General features: G+C 37.4%; 1 long non-coding RNA gene across 1 annotated transcript; it reads right to left on the minus strand.

Moving 5' to 3' along the window:
• Positions 1–1,779: 1,779 nt before the first annotated feature.
• LOC128313431 (uncharacterized) lies at positions 1,780–14,866 on the minus strand. The gene is made up of 4 exons (XR_008294134.1): positions 14,556–14,866; positions 13,771–13,834; positions 4,652–4,712; positions 1,780–1,970 (listed from the first exon to the last, which is right to left on the minus strand). It is a non-coding gene; the product is annotated as an uncharacterized LOC128313431 (long non-coding RNA).
• Between the last annotated feature and the right edge of the window lie 898 nt (positions 14,867–15,764).

Raw genomic sequence — 15,764 nt, forward strand, 5'->3', positions numbered from 1 at the left:
GTGATGGCATTGCTCTATGTCTCTGCCTAAGTCATTTAATTATGTAAAGGTTCATTAAGCTGTGGGCTTAAAATTTATGCATCCTACTAATTTTAAATTTTTTTTTCAACGTTTTTTTTTTTTTTAATTTATTTTTGGGACGGAGAGAGAGACAGAGCATGAACGGGGGAGGGGCAGAGAGAGAGGGAGACACAGAATCGGAAACAGGCTCCAGGCTCCGAGCCATCAGCTCCAGAGCCTGACACGGGGCTCGAACTCACGGACCGCGAGATCGTGACCTGGCTGAAGTCGGACGCCCAACCGACTGCGCCACCCAGGCGCCCCAATCCTACTAATTTTAAAAATGTGTTTTGTGAAAGCAGTTTATTATCACTTAATTGCTCTGACTTCAGAATCTTCCTAAACATTAATGTGATCGTCTGAATAAAAGTGATATATTAGTAGAGTATATAAATATAAACCAGGGCAGTCAGAAGACAATGTATGTGTCCATATGTATGAGTGAGAAGGTAGCAGTTTGAAAGTTATAATATGTAGTTTGTTTAGATTATAAACGTATTTTCACCGTAGAAAATTTGGACAATGAAAACTTAAAAATTACCACCAAAGTCATAGAAAATAACTCCAGTTGTCATCATTAAGAGAAGACCAGTGTTAATATTTTCTAAGTAATCTTTTTGCACATAAACATATATACACATATACATGTCATATATATTTAATAATGTTGTACCTTACTGGTGCCACATACTATTTTTATTTATGATGTATTATTATATTCCCTCTATTTCAGATACTTTTATATTATTTTTAATATCTGCAGAGAAGTTCATATATAAACGTATAATTTATAAATTTTTACTCTGACATTAAGATTAGTTCTCCTTTTGATTTAATTATTGTTGCCTTGCAATAAACTTTTTTTTGGTAAAACACTGAGTAAACCTACTTAGAAGTAGAATTGCTGGACTAAAATATATGTACATTTTAAAACTTTTGATAGCTATATCCAAATTACCCTTCCAAAAACTTATAGTTATTTACACTCCTCCCTACAGTGAATCACAGGCCATTTTTTCACATACTTGCCAGTGCTGAACACTAAAAAAAACCCCAAACTTTGCCAAAGAAATAGGCAAAATGCAACCTTTTCGATTATATTGCTTTGGTTACTAGTAAGGTTAATTTTTTTTTTTAATTTTTGTTTTTATGTTTATTTACTTTTGAGGGAGAGGGAGAGAGAGAGAGAGAGAGAGAGAGAGTCCGTGTGGGGGAGGGGTAGAGAGAGAGGGAGACACAGAATCAGAAGCAGGCTCCAGGCTCTAAGCTGTCAGCACAGAGCCTGATGTGGGGCTTGAACCCATGAACCGTGAGATCATGACCCGAGCTGAAGTCAGACACTTAACTGACTGAGCCACCCAGGCACCCCTCATGAGGTTAAATTTATATATAAAGGTATCTTTTATATATATATATATATATATATATATATATATATATATATATATAAAGCTCCAGGCTGATAGCACAGCCTGGCGCAGGGCTCGAACTCACAAAACTGTATATATATATATATATATATATACACACACACATATATAATTTTAATTGTATATATATATATAAATATAATTTTGTAAGTATAATTTATAAGTATAATTTTAATTGTGTATATATATATATTTTTTTTACCTTCTATAACTCCTACATATATGTTTACTTTACTTTATCACAGTCTTAATCCAATTGTAATTATGTAGTATGAACCTGTCACATGTTTAGGACCTCAGGATTTTACATGGAGAAGGAGCATTATAAATTGCAACAGGATTTGGTCCAAGGACAACAGCTGGTTAAAACTCCACATGAGGTCACATTTTCAAAATGCCCCAGCAACACAGCTCAGTAGAGGTTTCCCTGGTGAAAGTAGTGGGTTCTCTTCTTCTTCAGTGAAACACAGTTGTCAAACCCTACGGGATTTTTTTCAAAAAAATTTTTTTAATGTTTATTTATTTTTAGAGAGACAGAGACAGAATGCAAGTGGGTTAGGGGCAGAGAGACAGGGAGACACAGAATCCGAAGCAGGCTCCAGGCTCTGAGCCGTCAGCACAGAGCCCGACTCGGGGCTCCAGCTCACGAGCTGTGAGATCATGACCTGAGCCGAAGTCGGACGTTCAACCAACTGAGCCACCCAGGTGCCCCAAACCCTAGGGGATTTTTTAAGGGAAAATGAAGTGATCCTTCTCTCTCAGCTCTGTTGGGGAACAATTTGCAAGACCCAAATATAGGAAACAACTTTTTCCTTCTCTTTTTCTGACCAATATTTCGGAGATCTGACCACTGAGCCAAGGACAAAACCATTATATACTAAATGTATGAAAGGATTGCCCCCAACACATGCTGTTTGGGAATTTGCACATAGTAGTGGGAACAGGGACAAAAAAAGGGCTACCCCTTGAATGTGCTGGGTCCCAGTAAATATTTTGGGGGGAGGGGTTCTTTTCACTGCATAACACTTTGAGTAAATGGTGCCTTATTAAATTCATGGGCCAAGTGAGGTATAGTGATTCATTGATAAAGAGCTAGCAAAATTGGTAAAGAAGCATATATTCACTCTCCTAAGTCCTATCAGTTAGTATATGTGAAGAATCTTTGTAGTACTTAAACACCACCTTTTCCTGCACAAATGCAAGAACCACCTCTTTGTCAATCTCTCTCTCTGTTTTCCCCCCTGAATGTCAAGTCTGCAATTCCTGGCTAACTTTACATCTCCTAACATAAAAAAAATAAAACAGAAATAACAAATAAAACAGAAGTAACACTGCTATTGGCCGCAGTGACACTGCCCTTTGGAATCTGTGTGTGTTGCAATATTATAGATCCTGCTGCCTCTGCAATTCCTAATCGCATTTACTCAATACTGGCGACATACTCATGATGCTGCAACCTCTGCTCTATCACCAGGGACCACTGAGGTCCAGTGATTCTTTCAAGGTTTTTACTCTGCTTTGTTGACGATGACCACAAATGCAATTTTATCCAGAGTATGCAGGAAAATGTCAACAATTTTACCCAGAGTAGGTAAGAAAATGCGAACATTTTCCTGTCATGTTAAATTTATTATTTGGAATTTCCTTGAATAAACGTAAAACCACATCTTTCCTGGAATTTTTTTTTAATGTTTACTTATTTTAGAGAGAGAGAGAGAGACAGAGCACGAGCAGGGGAGGAGCAGAGAGAGTGGGAGACACAGAATCTGAAACAGGCTCCAGGCTTTGAGCTGTCAGCACAGAGCCGACGACGCAGGGCTCCAACTCACAAATCGTGAGATCATGACCTGAGCCGAATCTGGACGCTCCACTGACTGAGCCACCCAGGCTCCCCTTTCCTGGAATTCTTTAAGCCATAATCACTGCATTTCTAGAATGGCCTCTTTCAATTTTGACCATACCTCTAGAGTGGTTCCATTCATGCAAGGGATGTCTCTCCCTCTAATCATGGACGAGGCCCAACTCAGGAGAGAATAACATCCTTAATGACAGACATCAGAGAAAAGAGCAGAAGAGCCCCTTTAGTTACATAGCAATGGTTTTAAAATCCTTGAGGAGATGCACAACAGCCACTCCAGGGGACAGCTACACCCTGGGGGCGGAGCTAGCAATGGGTGTGGCGCGAGAGCCCAGCTTACAGCACTAGAGGGCACATGGGTTAAAGACATGTGCCACCACTCCTGCTGTCCCACTCCTGTTGCTCTTGTGTGCTGTTGTCAGAACACACACTGGTGAGAACTAACACATAAGTCCACACGTGTAGCCTAAGCCCAAGAGTCAGCTATGAGCCGTCTCATCGGTGGCCCTCAACTCATCATGCGGGCAATGAAGGTGAGTGAGACACGCCCCAAATCAGCACATGGCAGCCCAATCTCACACAACCTTGACGAAAACAAATATTGCACTGGACTATGTGAGTAATCTGATTACTGGTCTGCCCTTGTGGGGTTAACATAGATATTAATGTTTTTGTTTCCTGTTCTGGTCACAAAATTGGCATCTGCTCATTAAAAAGAAATGGACATATTCTAAAGGTAGCAAAAGAGAAGTCAATTAGAATGGCGTAATTCAATGTTAATGCCCTTAGTGGGCTTTGAAAAACTCAGTACTGGATTACAACCCAAAGAATAAATAAATATATATAAGTCCAAAGCAATATAAACAATGGATACATTAATAACCGCAGGAAGGATGTTCTTCACAGAAGTATTCCTGATAATATTTGTAAACATACTCCTCTTTAGGTAGTGTGCCTTCATGCCCCTCAACTTGCCTGTTGACTTTAAATGAACAGGGTATGGAAAAAGAAAAATGGTTACTTTACAGTAAAGACACTTGGTAAACACTATCTCAGCCAGGTGATCCAGGTTAACACCATCAGTGATAAGCCATGTTGTTTTCATGTCCTGCCCGGTATGACATGATGGCAAGGGCACTTCCCCTCTGGGGTACACTTTCGAAAAATCTATAAGCCCAGACTAATCATGAGAAAACATCAGAGAAACCAAAATTGGGAAACATTCTAACAAGATCTGACAAGAGTTCTTCAGATTTTTCAAGGACTTGAAAAAATAAAACAGAAAAGACAGAGAAACACTCACAGACTGGAGAAGACTCCGGAAACATGGTAACCAAATGCAATGTGGTATCCTCAGTTAGATCCTGGAACAGAAAAATGATCTTAGTGAGAACACTGGTGAAAGGCGAATCAAGTGTGTAGTTGAGTTAATAATATTGTAAAACTGTTGAATTCTTCACTTTGAAAATGTACCATGGACTATATAACGTCAACGTCAGGGGAAGGCTATGTGAAGAGTACACAGACACTCTATACTATCTTGGCGAGTTTTCTGTAAGTTTAAAATTATTCTAAACTAAAAAGATATTTAAAAGTTGGTACATTTCTTCAGTTTTTTTTTCCTGCAAATACTCTTTTCAAACAAAAGAAATATTTATTTTCCATGAGATTGGCCACTTATAATCTCATATGTGTTTTAATATTATTAAAAGTTTTCATAAAAGTATTTAATGGGAGCATAACACCCTAGTATATGAACAGTTTAATTTACTTAATTATTTCAATATCACTAAATATGGAGGTCTTTGTAATTTTTTCATCATCACACGTCATTCTGTGATGACAATATTTTGAGCAGAAGTCTTCATTTGCCATTTGGTTTCTTTATTTAGACAAATATTTCTTCAAGTGAGAGTGGTAAGCCAAAAAAGAATATGAACTGTAAAAAGATGAAAAGGTTTCTGGTATATGTTATCAACTTCCTTTGCAGAGGGTTTATTGACTCATTTGAAGAGAAAAATAAGTGATAGCTAGAGAAAAGTAGAGTATCAGGAACAAAATGAGAGAATCAAATCTTAGGAAACAGGAGTAAGAGAAAGTTGCATTCCCTTAGTGGGAGATGAAGTATTCCTGCCCAACAGATATTACAGACTTTGCAGAAAGATTAAATTCAGGGGTCCAATAGAAGTGAGGAAGTAAAACTACAATCAATTTAAAAAAATGTATTGTTTATTTATTTTTGAGAGTGAGACAGAAAGATAGAGCACGAGCTGGGAAGGGACAGAGAGGAGGGAGATACAGAATCAGAAGCAGGCTCCAGGCTCTGAGCTGTCAGCACAGAGCCTGACGTGGGGCTCGAACTCACCAACCACGAGATCATGACCTGAGCCAAAACCAAGAGTGAGACACTTAACTTACTGAGCCACCCAGGCATCCCACTAATAAATTTTAACTTGATAAATGAGCAATGTCTTGTAGTACAAGTCGTTCATGACACTGAATGTCAAATGATCACAACTGAGTCAATGGTTCTTGAAATTTGTTATGATATACAAGTGCTTTCTATTACAAGCATGTTTCTGGAATGAATTATGCTCACAAAACCAAGGTTTTACTGTATATCGAATACAGAAGGACTGGCACCTGGATCCAGGTTCTCCCAGTTATGAGTTATAATTCAGATTGAGTCATAGCACTTCTCTCAGCTTCTGTTTCCTCATATAACAGGAGACAGCATTAAAGCAGCTATCTTTGAAAATCTTTTCCTTTACATTTCCAGGCTGGTAATCACCAGTGATATGTTTTTGCTTCTAAACTTGTAGGGAAATATTTGATTAGCTATTCCTATGAAATGGAGAGGCTGACATGTGGGATTTCTACTAACTCTTTTTCTCATGTTTCCCCTTCGACTGTAGAGTTTGGAGGGTTACGTACACTGCAGACTTCCAGTTAATATAAGGGACTGATCATTCTACCCATCTTCTCTCTGTGTGTTCAGTTGAAACACGCTATGCACTCCATTTGCTGTGGCTTCTCCACTGGATTGGCTACCCATCCCCTAGCTTAACAATCAATCATTGTATCTTATCTGTGATACCTTTATGAGATCATGAGACAAGCAATTACTTTTTCAGAGCATGGTATAAGCAGACTTTGGGGTTTATGGTAGGACCTAAGAATTTTCTAATTAGATTGAACTTACTTTAAATTAAACCTTTTATGGGCTATTACATTTTGGAAAAATAAAATCCTAATTCTTTATGATGGATATGGAATAATATCACCTTCTACTATTTGACTTCAATGAAATACCATCACCACATACAAGTACCCTTCGTTTCCTCCACACATCCAATTCCAATGCTCTTTTCAATGCTCTGTCCAAATCTTCTTTCTGTTGCCCCGGGTTATTTTGTTTGTTTGTTTGTTTTGTTGTTGTTTCTCTTGCCTTTCCTCCAAATTAATACAAATCTTGACTCCCTTTTATTTATTTTTTGATTTTGAAAGTAAAACTTAACCAGAGACTTGGTTTTTGTGTGCCCAGTAAGAGTGTGGTTATATAATAGATCATAGCTTCCAGAGTCATGAAGCCCTGGACTTGAATCTCAGGTATAACGTTGCTAACTAAGGGACTTTGGGCAAGTTACACAACCTCACAGGACTGCATCATTCCTTCTGCAAAATAGGGCAAAAAAAAAAAAAAAATTCCTTTGCAGGCTTGTTGTGTGGCTTCAATCTGATATTCACCATATTGCTCTAAAAAGTACTCAGTTTTATTTTTAACATTCCCTCCCTGGGTTGTTGATTTTCTAATAAAGTTATGGCTAAAGAAGTGATATTGAAAAGACTGAAACCTTTTGGGAAGTCAAGGGTCACAAGGTTAGCATAAATCAAACACTTGGTCCAAAGCTGGGGTTCAGTTTCTAAAAAACCTGCTAAATAAGTTTTGCCACGTTAAATCAGCCTTACTCTCCTGCCTTGTTGTTGCTGTTTGCTTTAGTGATTTTTCCCCTGTCTGTACATAACACATTTTAGTTAGTTTCTTGTTGTTAGTATTAAAAGTCCATTTCAATACCTTTGTTCTGTTAAAAACTAAGTTGACTATTGATGGGTCATTATTAAATGGACTGGGGGGTCTGCAGATTGCAGAGCACTCTATTTTTAAGCAGAGCTCTAAATTGCCAACCTTACAAGGAAGATGTCATGTACAAAGTGTAATTATAATCTTGTTTTGATAGATTCTAATGGAGTGTAATTACATATTGCGCACTTAGTGTTCTGATGTTAATCACATTCCGTTTTGCTAGAGGCTACTAAGTTCCCCCAAGTGGCCAAAGACAGTCTCTGGCTAAAAAACAGAATAGTTGCAAGTAGTAGATATTATGTTTACCTACTTTAAGGAATTCATTTTGATGCTACTCATAGGTGTTAATCAGTCCTGAAGTTTGACTCGCCAAGAACTAAAATCTCTAAAATCTCCAAGTGGTCAAATAATATGATGATCACGGTTTTAGCGGTATATGAAACTCTATGTGTTCTAATTCCAGCCGTGAGGATTATGGATTATGTTGTTCAAGGGCACACTTCCTGCTTACAGAGGGTGATTTCCTGTTTGAAGAGCAGACAGTGCTCTTTAAAACTGTAATGGTGGCAAATGGCCAAATCTTCACGGCCAGAAAGTTTAGTCTTTAAGTCTTCTCAGTCACAAAGGACCATCTCCCTTGTCAAGAAATTAGAAAACCACAAATTATGGAAAGAGCCTAAATGTCCATCAACTGATGAATGGATAAAGATGTGGTTTATATATACAATGGAATACTACTTGGCAATGAGAAAGAATGAAATCTTGCCATTTGCAGCAACGTGGATGGAACTGGAGGGTATTATGCTAAGTGAAATAAGTCAGGCAGAGAAAGATACCATATGTTTTCACTCATATGTGGATCTTGAGAAACTTAACAGAAGACCATGGGTGGGGGGAGTTAGAGGAAGGAGGAAAATCATAAGAAACTCTTAAATACTGAGAACAAACAGAGTTGATGGGGGGTGGGGGAGAGGGGAAACTGGGTCATGAGCAGAGAGGAGGGCACTTGTTGGGATGAGCAAAGGGTGTTGTATGGAAACCAATCTGACAGTAAATTATATTAAAAAAAACGAAAACCACAAAAGATTCTGCTTTTTGAAATTGTTTTATTTCCTTGTGTTTGAGACAGCTAGCTAAGGTTGCTGATGAAGCCATGCCTTTGACAGTTCCTTATATACTTTTGGTACTCATTTTCTATTCTTGCTCAGTTTTTATAACAATATATTAGTAGAAAAGTAAAATTAATGAAAAAAATGCAAAACAAGTAACAGGTGAAGAGATACTATTTACACTACCACAAAATGCCTACAAATTGTCAAGAAATAGCTAAAATATCCAAAAGAAAAATGAGCAAAGAATAAAAATAGACAATTGACAGAGAAGAAAACCTGATGGTCGGTATGCAAATAAGATAGTCAAATGCAGTATTGATCAGGGTTCTACAAATTAAACTACCAATGAGATATCACTTTTACCCACCAGAATAACAATTTTTTTAAAAGTGAAATAAGATCTATTGCTGGTAAGGATATGAAGAAAAGTATTCTTTCATGAATTTCTTTTGGAAATACAAATGTTAAATCATTTTTACAAAAGTATGAAACAACACTTATTAAAATTAAAAATATCTTTAACTCCAATAGTCTCACTCCTAGAAATCTATCCTAAAGTGATAAAGGCCCTAGACAAAGGTTTTACGTGTATGTGTGTTTCTTAAAGCAATGTCCATAGTGGAAATAATGACCATGAACAAATGACTGTCAAAATGAAAGTGGCTGAATAAACTATGTACAGCCACAATACTGAATATCATATAGACATGAAAAAGAAAACAAAATAAAGTTATATCATTTGACATGGATCAATTTCTTTTAGTTATTATTGAATAAGCAATATAAAACACAAATAATTATAATATTCCACTTAAAATAAATTTTAAAATAAATATACACATTTACACAGGCCATTATGTATATTATATTTTCGCCATTATATATGAGTAGGAATATTTGTGAAATGTACAACTATTTAAAAAAATTTTAATGTCTATTTCTTCTTGAGAGAGAGAGAGAGAGAGAGAGAGAGTGTGTACAAGTGGGGGAGGGGCAGAGAGAGAGAGAGAGGGAGACACAGAATATGAAGCAGGGTCCAGGCTCTTAGCTGTCAGCACGGAGCCCAGTGTGGGGCTTGAACACACGAACCATGAGATCATGACCTGAGCTGAAGTTGGACGCTTAACTGAGCTACCCAGGTACCCCAAAATGTACAACTGTTGACAATATTTGTATATGATGAAATAAATTGGGAGCAAAGTATAGAAAAAAGCAAGACTGAACACCAGATTTGTGTGTGTGTGTGTGTGATTTAGTGGTGAAAACTCTACTTTTACTTTTTTTTTATTATGAAATTTATTGTCAAATTGGTTTCCATACAACACCTAGTGCTCATCCCCACAGGTGCCCTGCTCAATCACCCATCACCCACCCGCCCCTCCCTCCCACCCCCCATAAACCCTCAGTTTGTTCTCAGTTTTTAGGAGTCTCTTATGTTTTGGCTCCCTCCCTCTCTAACCATTTTTCCCCTCCCCCATGGTCTTCTGTTAAGTTTCTCAGGATCCACATAGGAGTGAAAACATATGGAATCTGTCCTTCTCTGTATGACTTATTTCACTTAGCATAACATCCATGTTGCTACAAAAGGCCATATTTCATTCTTTCTCATTGCCATGTAGTATTCCATTGTGTATATAAACCACAATTTCTTTATCCATTCGTCAGTGGATGGACATTTAGGCTCTTTCCATAATTTGGCTATTGTTGAGAGTGCTGCTATAAACATTGAGGTACAAGTGCCCCTATGCATCAGTACTCCTGTATCCTTTGGGTAAATTCCTAGCAGTGCTACTGCTGGGTCATGGGGTAGGTCTATTTTTAATTTTTTGAGGAACCTCCACACTGTTTTCCAGAGCAGCTGCACCAGTTTGCATTCCCACCAACAGTGCAAGGTTGGTTCCCATTTCTCCACAACACCAGATTTTTAAAGTAGGCTGTCTGTGGGGTCAGGTAAGGGGAGGCAGAAGTGGGTAGAGGAGAGGAAAAGAAGGAAGTGTAGAGTAGATAAAGAAAAAATACTACAATCAGATAAAAAGAATGTGTGATACACTGTTTATGTAAATAATGCATATGCTAGTGCATACACATTTACAAAAATTAAAAAAAAAAGAGGAGTTAACCAATATCTATTGACATGATGTGTATATGGTATATTCTTGAGTTAATAAAAATAAGTAATTCAAAATTCAAGACAGTGGTTCTCTTTTGGGAGCACTGTGGCTTTGAGTGGGGATAAGAGATAAGGAATGTAATTAAAGAAGGGTGCCTATGGTCTCTAAAACTTCTAACAGTTGTTACAACATTATTCATTTTAATACCTTATGTATACGTGCTACATAATCCTTTGTCTATACGAAATGTATATTTCACATGTAATATTAAAATGCAATTTTACATGTGATATAAAATAAGCAGCTAAGTGATGTATATACATGATTTTTTTAATAAAAACAAATAAATGGAAACCAAACTTCTTAAAACACACACACACACACACACACACACACACACACACACACACACAGAGTTTCAGAAGCTACATGTATTCCAGGCTTCTAGTTAATATGCAATTCAAAAGCACTGAAAAATTGTGGGAGGAGTCTGGCAAGGGTTTTAATAATGAATGGAGTTTGGGAAGGAAGTAGAACGGGATTTAGTGAAGGGAAAGAAATGTTGTTTCGACTTTGTACACCTTGGTATTGCATTATCTCCTTTGTGAACAAGCATTATTTATATTAGTATTACAATTTGGAAGAATAAAACAACTTTAAGAGAGAACATTAAAAAAAGAGGGGCGCCTGGGTGGCTCAGTCAGTTAAGCGTCCAACTTCGGCTCAGGTCATGATCTCGCAGTCCGTGAGTTCAAGCCCCATGTCGGGCTCTGTGCTGACAGCTCCGCGCCTGGAGCCTGTTTCAGAATCTGTGTCTCCCTCTTTCTCTGACCCTCCCCTGTTCATGCTCTCTCTCTCTCTGTCTCAAAAATAAACAAACGTTAAAAAAAATTAAAAAAAAATTAAAAAAAATAAAAAAAATTAAAAAAGGAAGCATGTAATTGGGAAGATGGGATTGATATACAGTTAGCTTAAATTATTTTTCAACCTTTAATTTCAGCTCAGAAATCCTCTCCCCTCTTTCTGGATTATAGGGTAGTTTGACTAATGAATGGATAAAGAAATTGTGACATATACATATAATGGAATATTACTCAGCCATCAAAAAGAATGGCATCTTGCCATTTGCAATGGTGTGCATGTAGCTAGAATGTATTCTGCCAGCAAAAGAAGTCACTCAGAGAGACAAATACTGTATGATTTCACTCATGTGTGGAATTTAATAAGCAAAACAGATGAACATGTGGGGGGGGAGAGAAGAGAGGGAAACAAAACACAAGAGACACTTAACAATAGAGAATAAACTGAGGGTTGATGGAGCAAGGTGAGTGGGAGATGGGCTAGATGGGTGATGGGCATTGAGGAGGGCGCTTGTGATAAGCACTGGGTGATGTATGTGATAAGTCACTAAATGCTACTCCTGAAACCAATATTGCACTGTATGTTAACGAAAATTTAAATTAAAAAAAAAAGAAATCTCCTCTTTTTGACAGCCTTCCTTGTATTTTCCCTCTTTTCCTCAGATCAGTATAGATTATCCCTTATCACGCACTCACTGCTGTGAATCAATGTAATTATTAGAATTTTAATAACCTGTTTCCTTCACTAGAGGTGGGATTCCAGTGTTTTATATCTTACTTGTTCCTAGCTTCTAGTATAACGCCAGAGTCCTGCAGGAACACAATAAATTCCTAAGGACTCTCATATCACTTATAAATCAGTAGATTTGCTATTTTTGGAACCAGTCCAATTAACCCTATTCCATCCACAAGCAACATCCTTAAATCTGACCAGTAATCAATGGAACCAATCTGGAATATAAAATGTCAGACTGGTTACTAGGTCTTAAAAGCTAAAAATACATTTCCAATAATTAGAAAAAAAAAACCATGAAAATAAATAATCCCTGCTGAACATCATAGTGAGTTATATATGGAGATAAAACATGGATATGCATCATAACATGCATAGGCTATGTCAAATATGCTTCTCAGATATGTTAATATCATTATATATAAAATGATAATTTCAGCAAACCTTTTTGTGCTTACCACATGACAGATATTTTTCTAAATTATTACTATCTCATTCAATTCAGTGCACTATTACCATGATTTAACAGGTAAGGAAACCTAGGCAATGACAGGGTAACTAATTTGTTAAAGATCACTCAGCCAGAAAATACTGAAATTCAGAATTTAGTTCAGGTAGTCTCAGAGTCTGTCCTACTTCTATAAAGGATAAATGGATTTTAAAGGTTTAAAAAAATACTCTTTAGGGGCACCTGGGTGGCTCAATCAGTTAAATGTCCCACTCAATTTCAGCTCAGGTCATGATCTCACAGTTCTTGGGTTTGAGCCCCGCACCAGATTTTGCACTGACAGCATGGAGCCTGTTTGAGATTCTCTCTCTCTGCCCCTCTTTCACTTGAGTTCTCTCTCAGAATAAAGAAATAAACATTAAAACTATTACTCTTTAGTTTTCCTCCATGCATAAAAAAAACTTAATTTATAAAATATCTTAAACATTTCTATATACAACATCTCAAAAGATTTATGTTAATTGGAAAAAAAATCCATCACTCTCGTAAATTGAATAAAGTCAGAGGGTTTTTTTGTGTGTGTTTTTTTTAACATTTTAAGAAATCTCTGCATCCATTGTGGGGCTCGAACTTAACAACCCCGAGATCAAGAGTCTCGTGCTCCCCGACTGAGCCAGCCAGGTGCCTCAAGGCAAAGTTTTTTAATTGAAAGTGTTTTTAAGAATTCATCTTATGTAAATATTCCCTCAAACTAGTATTTTTGTCTATGGCCTCCCTCTCTGGTATCATCAGTCACTACTCAAAGAGTTCCAGTCAAGGCACTTGGACCTGACCTCCCCACCCCATGTTCAATGTCATCTTTGTATTCTGATCACTTTATTTTATAAAAAGTTTACCGGTGGAAATACAGATGCTTCTTAAAATAGCTTTTGAGCACATTAGCCTGTTTGTCCTACTTTTGTATATGCATTTGCCCTTTCCTTAGGCCAGGTCTTTGAAGCACAGGAAACAGGTAAAAACAAGTCTCTGACAATAACCCATGTTTCAGGTTGTCCATTCACTTGCCCATCTTACCCTCTGCTCTTTGTTCTTTTCTCCTCAGCTCCTTGAACTGCTGATTTGCTGTTCCATGCCTAGTCTGAAAAGATGATTGGGCACTTTAGAATTCCAGTAATTAATTTCTAGATCTTGAGTTAATTACATTATGCTTATGCTAAGTGTTTCTAGACTGCATTTCCTCAGGTGGTTAAAGTGTATATTGTGGTTTTCAAACACTTCAGCATGAAGATCACACTTTTCTGAATGTGGTCTTTTTCAGTAACCTTCAAATTCAGAGCCACAGAGAACACAGTTTTCCATGCAGAGCCTGACCAGTGCAGTGCAGAGGGGATGGCTGTCTCCCTTCCTTACAGACAGAATTGACAGAGAAGACCTGTTACACTGCTGCCTCACAGAGGGTGCTGTCAGTGTTACCTTCATTTTCTATCTGTTAATTCATCACATTCTCTTACCTGCTCTTTTGTTAAGTAATAATCTCTATGCCCAACATGGGCCTCAAACTCACAACCCTGAGGTCAAGACTCGCATGCTCTACTGACTGAGCCAGCCAGGTGCCCCTGTATTAACTGCTTTTTTTTTTTTTAATTTTTAACGTTTATTTATTTTTGAGAGAGAGAGAAAGAGCACAAGTGGGGAAAGGGCAGAGAGAGAGAAGGAAACAGAGAATCCAAAGCAGGCTCCCCAGCCTGAGCTGCCAGCACAGATCCCAACGCAGGGCTTGAACTCACAAACCAGGAGATCATGACCTGAGCCAAAATTGGTCGCTAACTGACTGAGCCACCCAGGCGCCCCTATATTACCTGCTTTTAAGCCAGGTCTGTTCCAGCTTCTTCCTAGACAGCTGATAATTTTTTAAGGAACAAATTGAAATATATTATAATAAACTCTTCCAAATCTTTTCTCAGTTACACCAGATAATAAATATTGAGATCTCCGATTGTCATTATGTCGTAGGTATTTCTTATACTGCACAGAAAGCATCTGTGTGTTTGATAAGCTTGCCTCTGTGTTCCCTCATGTCACTGATAAGCAAGTTGACTGGGATGCAAATAGAACTCACTAAGGGTGATTGTTCAGGCTACTTACTTATGTCATTTTTTATTCATTTATTCATTCATTCACTTATTCATTTGGTATACATTTTTTGAAAGCCAGTTATGTATGAGAGATTGTGTTATGTTCTAGGAACATAAATAAATAGAAAATAAGTCCCATATCCCCAAGGAATTCACAAATCAATGGGATACAAACAAATGAACAAAATATTATGATATGGATAGAAAGTAACTAAGACAGTACAAAACAGACATTTCTAGAGAGAAGAGATTGATCATGTTTTTCTCTTTCCGGCAACTTAGTACCTGACACAGAGAAAGCACTAAATGCATATTTTATGAATGAACATCTACTGTCCTTAATAAAAAAAAAAGTCATTTGATTAGGGGATTTTCTTCTGCAGTAACAACTTTAAATCCCTCACAATTTTTGAACAAAGATAAACAAATATTCCTACCAGATCTGATAAGGCGTGTACCATCCTTTTGCTGAAAACTGCTGTTAAAATATCATAAACCACGGTCGAGTAAACCAAATTTAGTTTTAAACACCTACTGTGTGTTCCAGGTATCACCATTCAATTTCCTCCTTTCTTTGCCAAATGAATGTCTGGCACGATGTTTTTAACTGGGAAAAGTTAAACCACCACCGATGCTCCAAGATTTTTACACTTCTATCCCCAATTTCAAAACAATTAAGGATACATTCCCGTAAGTTCTTTTACTTGTTGTGTCCAAGAATTATTTCTTCACACTTGGTATCCGTCAGGACTTTTTAAATACAAACAACAGAAACCAACTCTGACTGATTTAGGAATAAAATGAATTCATTAAAATGATAGTGGGTGCATTACCAATTGAGGGGACAGCTTTAGAACCAAGCTTTGCAAATGGACACAGCAGTGGAGGCCAGGTATCAAAAGCAACAGAGTGAAAGAAGGGCTAGCATCCCTT

Source organism: Acinonyx jubatus, chromosome E1, assembly GCF_027475565.1.
Source record: "Acinonyx jubatus isolate Ajub_Pintada_27869175 chromosome E1, VMU_Ajub_asm_v1.0, whole genome shotgun sequence".
NCBI lineage: Eukaryota > Metazoa > Chordata > Mammalia > Carnivora > Felidae > Acinonyx > Acinonyx jubatus.